This window comes from Rhopilema esculentum, chromosome 7 (assembly GCF_057945365.1).
Source record: "Rhopilema esculentum isolate cy_ngs chromosome 7, ASM5794536v1, whole genome shotgun sequence".
Classification (NCBI taxonomy): Eukaryota; Metazoa; Cnidaria; class Scyphozoa; order Rhizostomeae; family Rhizostomatidae; genus Rhopilema; species Rhopilema esculentum.
The window spans coordinates 11351936-11358859 of NC_142821.1; the positions used below are offsets into that span (position 1 = coordinate 11351936).

The following is a 6924-nucleotide window of genomic DNA, read 5'->3' on the forward strand; positions in this document are numbered from 1 at the left end:
CTTTGCTCTCCACAGTCCGACTTCAGGTTGTCTTATAACGTGTGGAAAGGGATGAAATTAAGCAAACATAAAGTTTAATACCCTGAGAAAAATGCACACTTGCACGCTTGTTGCTTTGGCCGTAAAAAAGACACTATGTAATGCTTACTCGAGCACTGCTACAATGAACACAAGCTCCACAATCGTGCAATTTGTGCCAAAAACAAAAGCCCAGGGGGAACCAAAAAGGCGTACCGTGTCACATATTAAGATGTGTCTACTGGGGCTAAGAGTCTCGAAATTCAAGTGGATTACAGACTTATTAGCTGAAATCCCTACTACCAACAGAATGGTTTTAAGCGGTTGAGTAAAGTGGGTGGCACCAAAGACTTCAAAGTAGAATATAAACAGCACAGTGCTTTAGCATTGGAATTGAAAGATGAATACTAAACAGAGCACTGAATACAGCATGTATATCAGGTATTTTAAAGCATCTATCTGTTGAAAGTTCAGTGACAATGACTAAGCAACTAGAGTTTCAATTTAATTTTCTGATCTCTACAAAAAGGAACCTATTTCAGATTTCAGGCTGGATGGTTTCTTAAATAATGGAGGTCTATTGTCATAATTTCAGTCTGTAGGTTCTTAATCCACTAGGTAGTAGCGTAGCAAGGGGAGGCAAGAGGGGGCGGAGGCCTCTCCAATGGAATTAAATCTCCCTGAAAAAAACGATTTCTGTTATTGAAATGGGTATGGACCCCAATTTTCTCTGGCTCAACTCGCCTCTAGGCTCTTATATGCAGGTGTTTACTGCACTATAAAATAAAGAATAGTGAAATCGAAGATCTCTTTTATCTGCATTAAAATATGACGCCTTCTTTTGGTCGAGGTTAGGTGTTCTTGGCAAGACAAGATTTGAAAACGAGGCTGTTGTATAGGATACCCGAAAGTGTGAATTGACTCGGTAACTTTCTTGCTTATCTTATGAACTGACCTAATTTTGAGCGGCTGTGTCATAAGTTCAACATTTTAGATAAATTCTTAGGACATGTAAGTATATAAAGAATACACATATCTAGTGAGAGATGTGTAGAAAGCGCCAAAAAATACACATATATAGTTTCGGGTCGGAAGATAAAATTTAAACTTGCAATTGAGATTTTTTTTGATAATAATTTCATGAATCAAGTGAACGTCGGCCTCACCGCTCCCTCGATAGCACATCCAATGGTGTAACGAGAAAGATGTGAAACAAACTAGAAAAAAGAAATACAAAACCTTGTTGTAGGTTTGATCAAAATATTTTATAGACAAAAAATGGGTTAATAGCTTAGTATCTTATAGAAATTGGAAAGATTAAGATCTGATTTATCTTATTGAACAATAGAAAAAATGATTGGGATTTCTGCAATAAAGCGCTTAAATTTGGAGAATTCCTTTTAAAATGCCACGAAAAAGCTTGACAAATAAAATAGAATATTTCTGAAAAGATTGAGCAAATTCTTAAAGTTGAAACTTTTTGTTGAAGTTTAAAACAATTTATTTATGGCCTTTAACTAGATGTTAAAAGATATTGAAAATTTTCTCATGAAAGTTACTGTTTTGCCGCCCTGCCATATAGTGCTTTATACAGGGCAGATAACATCTCAACATTCGCAGGGGGAAGGGGGGCAAACAATCTAAAATTTCCGACTGCAAAGGCACAGTATACCCAATTAAAACAACACCGACAATGGCAACAACAGGAAATTTTTCGAGAACTGTAATCATTATCTGATTGTGTACCATTATTTTAACCCGTTTCGGAAATTCATTCTTAATATTTCAGTTAGGGGAAGCAAAGCCTACAAAAACAAGTAAATTTGCCGAAAAATAACAAAATTTACCTACGAAAGGGCTAAGATCTGTTTTTTAACCGACAATTTGGCAAAAGCTGGAGAGGAGGTCGCCCCCACACTTCCGGAATATCCGCCACTGCTTCCGTGTTTTCTTTATTTTGACAAATCGATCTATTACGAATTTAGACGAAATACAAAATTGATCTTGCCGAGAGATGGGGGAGACACTGCCCCCCGCCCGCGTGGAGGCGCTACTGCGTGGTAAGATCTTGTTTTCTACAGTATGAAATGTCGCCTGGTAACAGGAGTCCGTCTTCATCCACATTTGGTTGAATAAACCTTTCATAAAACCTTGTCTATTGGAATTTTGCAATGCAAAGTAGTCCTTGCAAATGGTTGCTTTACTGACTACGTAGCCAAAGCTTCCCTGGGTACTGGGTCTAGGTCTGGGTCTAGGTCTAGATCTGGGTCTAGGTCTAGATCTCCGTCTGGGTCTAGGTCTCGGTCTGGGTCTAGGTCTAGGTCTGGGTCTGGGTCTAGGTCTAGGTCTGGACCTAGTCCGTTAAGGTCTGGTATGCCAAAATATTCTGCAAAAATTTTGGTCTGGCTATTCCAGTATGTCCAAATATTCTGCAAAAATGTTTGAGGGGCCATATTTAACTTGTCTAATTCTACCCAGAAGCAATACAACCTCGTCTGGGTACATCTTCATTTTTTGGCTTTCCTTCAAATCTTTGTTCAATTTTCCGACGAATAAAAATCAACGTGCTGCGTTTTATTTCTCCCCCAGCATATGACAAATAGTTTGTTGGGGGAGGTTCCGCTCCCCGGCCCCTCACTGCCTTTGGCCCTGGCTTGATGCCGTATAAGAATAGCTGGACAGGGTGTTTTTAGGCACCAAAGCGATTTCTCATGATTGTGTGACTACTTTTAAAAAAGCGCCTTTGCCCGGTTATACATACAAAGGAAGGTTGTTTTTAAAAGGAACTCATGTATACTTCTGTAGTTGGATTGTTAAAAGTGGAAGCGAATTGAATGATATTATAACATAAACAAAAAACTAACATAAGATATTATGCAGCGAATCATCTAAGCCAGAAAAAAGAAAAGCAAAGCAATTTGCAGAAACAATATTCGGAAACAGCAAAAACAGTCTCTTTTAATTTCCGCATTAAAAAAATAATCTTTCAAATGTTCATCACAATAATCTTTCGTATTTCTTAATAATAATATTTTCAATCCTTCTTTTTGAACACAGAATACTTTGAAACATTACCAAAATCCATGGAAACGAAAATTGTGCTGACAGGCAGCTTTTTTAAAATGGGCACGTTTCAAACAAGATTTGATGTAGACTGATCAGGAAGAATAGACATGGCCAGATTCAAGGGCGCGCGCAGTATCAAAAACCTCGAACGAAGGACAGAAAAAAACTTAACTTTGGTATTCAATTGCGTTAGTTGGGGTTGCCCACAGTGCATGAAAAGTTAAGTTAAATGGTTGGAGAATGAAGCTTTTTGACTACATGATAAGCTCTGAAGGTAGTTATGAGAAGAGTTCACATTCCCCATAAGAAGTTTTATACGAAGAGACGAGGGCATACCTCATTGAGTGACAACAGTGGTACTTCTTCAATGCGTCAGTAGTGCGTCCTAGAACCTGCATCAAAGAAGGGAAAATCTCACATTAAGGGGAAGACATCCATTGGACCTCTTCATTTTAAGGAAAGGTATATAAGAAGAATTGGTAAGTCAAGGCTTGTAGTGTCAACTCGATTTATATTTTTGTACTTGGAAAAAAATAGCAAGGCGGACTCTGGAGACTATATGCAGAAAATTTTCAACATTCAAAGAACGAGATGCGATATAATCTTATAGTAATGAAGTACGACACGACCCTATAAGACTAGGGTATACCTATTTGGAACCGATACTGAATATTCTCTTGGATTTATCAAACTCTGTATCTTAATTTGTACCCATTTTACTTCTTAGAATCGACGAAGAACCCGAAGCATGAAATGAATTGTGCTTTTTTGCGCGTAGTCTTATCATTAACTAGGTTTCTAGAGAACGAATCTGATGGATAGAGAAGCATGTAAAATGGATTCGACCAGTGACTATATTGATTTTAGTTTTGACTCAACAAGCTGCGTTTGTTGATGGAAGTCTCCTAGCAAGTTGAAAAGCACCAGTTTGCCTATTCAGTATACTGATTAATAGCATTCATCAAAAGATGAAAATCTTATATCATGAAAGGGGATGAATGTTTTGCACCAGCAAAGAGTATTGGATCTGCAGAATTGAAAAAATATTGTGGCAGATTAGTTCGTTGGCAGACAATTGCTTTTATTGGATTCAGTTGGTTGGTCGCAGTTTCCATGTTTGTTTTGATAGCTCCAGCTCTGATTTGTTTTGCAGTAAAGGGCTTTGATAAAAGAGCCAGAACAAGGTACGCTCATATACTTTATAATGATATTTATGTTTTGTCAAAGGAAAGGCTACTGAAGGCTTACTGGGGGCAGAAAGATATTCATAGTAGAGTCAATCAACTAGAGTACACTTTTAATCTTTGATGAACTTTTTCGTAGCAGTGAAATGTGGGAAGTTCTGATGGAACAAAAAATTTAAAGAAGAATCAAACATGATTCAATCATACAAGGTAATATAGGTTGATATTTTTAAATTAAGCATCAATAATTATAAACATTTCTCACCAACGGCCAAGCAAAAGCCAAATTAAATCTTAACCCGGCTCTCTTTGTAATATGAAGAAAGAGGCTGTGAGCAAAAAGAGGCTGATATTGGGCGTGTGATTTTGATGAGATAAGAATTTCATCTTTAATCGACTAAAATTGAAGTTGAAAAAGGATTGATGGGAAATCAGCTACAGAGGATATATCGTATGCACGTTTATTCATTAGAAAATTAATTTTTAAGTTTTTGTGTTTTAACAACAGTATCTTAAATTATATTTACAAAAACTCGGTTAAGCTATGTTTACGAAAACACATAGCAAAGTTACAGAATTGCCTGTTCATCATTTTCCGACGCTTTTTAAAGTTTTTGAACAATTCTTTCATATTTGAGAGGGTTATAACACTAATTGCTTCTTTTTGCCATTTAAAATGCCACAGTCTTTCAATATTGTTCACTGTCTTTCAATACCATCTTTATCGTTATAGTATGAAAAAGTATGAATCCTCATTTTGATCAAAGTTGATGTTGTTATTACTAATTAATTTCGGGTAACTAAAAAGATAATTTATGCTACTATATTGTTGTTCAGGTGAAATAACACGACGATACAATAACGTACAGCAAGAGACGGGAGGACAAATTGAAGGAACTAATGCACTTGGCCTTCCCACAAGACCAGTGGTTACACGCCTAGATTACGTCGGCCTACCTAAAGCTGCAAAAGTGGCAGTAGAAAGTGACTATGAAGGTCAAAGAGTGAGCAACAATTAGAGTTGCCAATGTACAATTGATTATGATGAACTTCTTCCCTGTTTATAAACAGTCACGTGAAGGACATTAAACCTGTAAGATATTTCTTTGCTATAGAATTCTCTAGTCTACCTCATGGAATAATTTATATCGACATTCCTATACCAAGCCAATTTTGTGTGCCGGGTAAGTTGTTTGTTGCTGTTGAAATGATATTAGAAGCATTCATATTTGGATACTAAAAATCAATAAGGGGTAGTCTCTCTATGATTACAAAAACCAAGCAAAAGGACCGAATGAAACCATCGGCATCTTTATAAGTTAGGTCTTGTACGCTAAAACAGTACTTCTAAGATCATGACTGCAGGTTTGCAAGATGGACATCCTTTTCTCTAATGATGCCTTCTGGGGTCTTGCAAAACGTTCATTTTCAATTTTTGCATTTGTGGCTAAATTTGACTTGAATTGAAACAATAAATTTAAGAAAGTAATACCGAAATGATGATGTCAATATGGAGACTTAAACTAAAAGTTGCATAAGATGAATTAAAAAATGTATTAAAGCTGCAAAACTATATTGATAAAAAGTTTTTTAACGAGGATAGAGGTGTACCAGGCTAGAAATTTGCATTCCAAAATAGTGACATTTTAGGCATGATCTGGAATGACACCACAAGCATCGTACATGTCGGTGTGATGTGACTGGGGAGTGTAAGTTGGTAGAATTTTTGGCATTTTTGGTTGTATTCATTTTTAGATTTCCCCAGGAATTTGAAGATACGCTACTGAAATACTTTCGAAAAAAGCTTTTGATCAATCGATTCAACAAGGCAATATAAGTCTCACCGAAATATCTGAAGGAAGCTTTGCTGTATGTGAAAAGCCTTAAGGTGCAATAGATAACATCCTTCTAGAAGTTAGAGATAAACTTACCATCTCATATCGTTCTAGAATCTTTTATATCGACCTTTCATGAGTGGGCATAGTTGCCTATCGGAAAATACGTTCATCGCAGCATAAGCCAGGGCCTTTTTTAGCATACAAGCTAGGGGGCAATTGCCCCTCCAGCCCAAGTGACTTTCCATTGTTTAAAACAATAGGCTATTGTCCTTCTCTTTTTATAAACAAAGGGTTGCCTCTGCAGCTAATTTTCCTTAGAATAGGCTATGGCATTAGCATAATTTAAGGGTCATAAAGTGAAGATTATACAGCATTCTTTGCAGTAAAGAAACATAATGTATCATGGCCGAATGCAGTCTCTAAGACATCACGTGCTATTTCTCGATTTCACATATTTCATAGCATTTATTTTTCTAAAAATGAAAATATATAAATGCTAAAAACAATCCAGTCAAAAATAGTCTTTAGGTAAGCCGATTATTTTGACGACAAGATGAAGCAGTATTACCAAAGCAATTCAAAAGGATAGATGTCGGTCAATCTAGCTCATTTATAACTTTCCGATGATATTAAAGATGGTATGAACCGAGAATAAGCCCAAAATGTGTCTCTAGCATAGGCCTAATTTTGATTAAAATTGTTTTTCCACAGTTTTTTAGAAAAAGGAAATATTATTCAAACTAAATGCTTATATGATTTTTTAATAAGATACTTTCAAACGTTTTGAACATAAAAAAACAGTTCACTCTGTATTGGAA

General features: G+C 36.3%; 1 long non-coding RNA gene across 2 annotated transcripts; it reads left to right on the plus strand.

Annotated features, from left to right (window-relative positions):
- The first annotated feature begins 2850 nt into the window (after window positions 1-2850).
- On the plus strand, window positions 2851-6431 carry LOC135682999 (uncharacterized). Of its 2 annotated transcripts, XR_010515744.2 has the most exons (4): window positions 2851-3563; window positions 3812-4268; window positions 4408-4478; window positions 5106-6431. It is a non-coding gene; the product is annotated as an uncharacterized LOC135682999 (long non-coding RNA). The 2 variants fall into 2 exon arrangements; XR_016143894.1 differs by lacking the exon at window positions 4408-4478 and having other exon boundaries at window positions 2858-3563.
- Window positions 6432-6924: the final 493 nt, after the last annotated feature.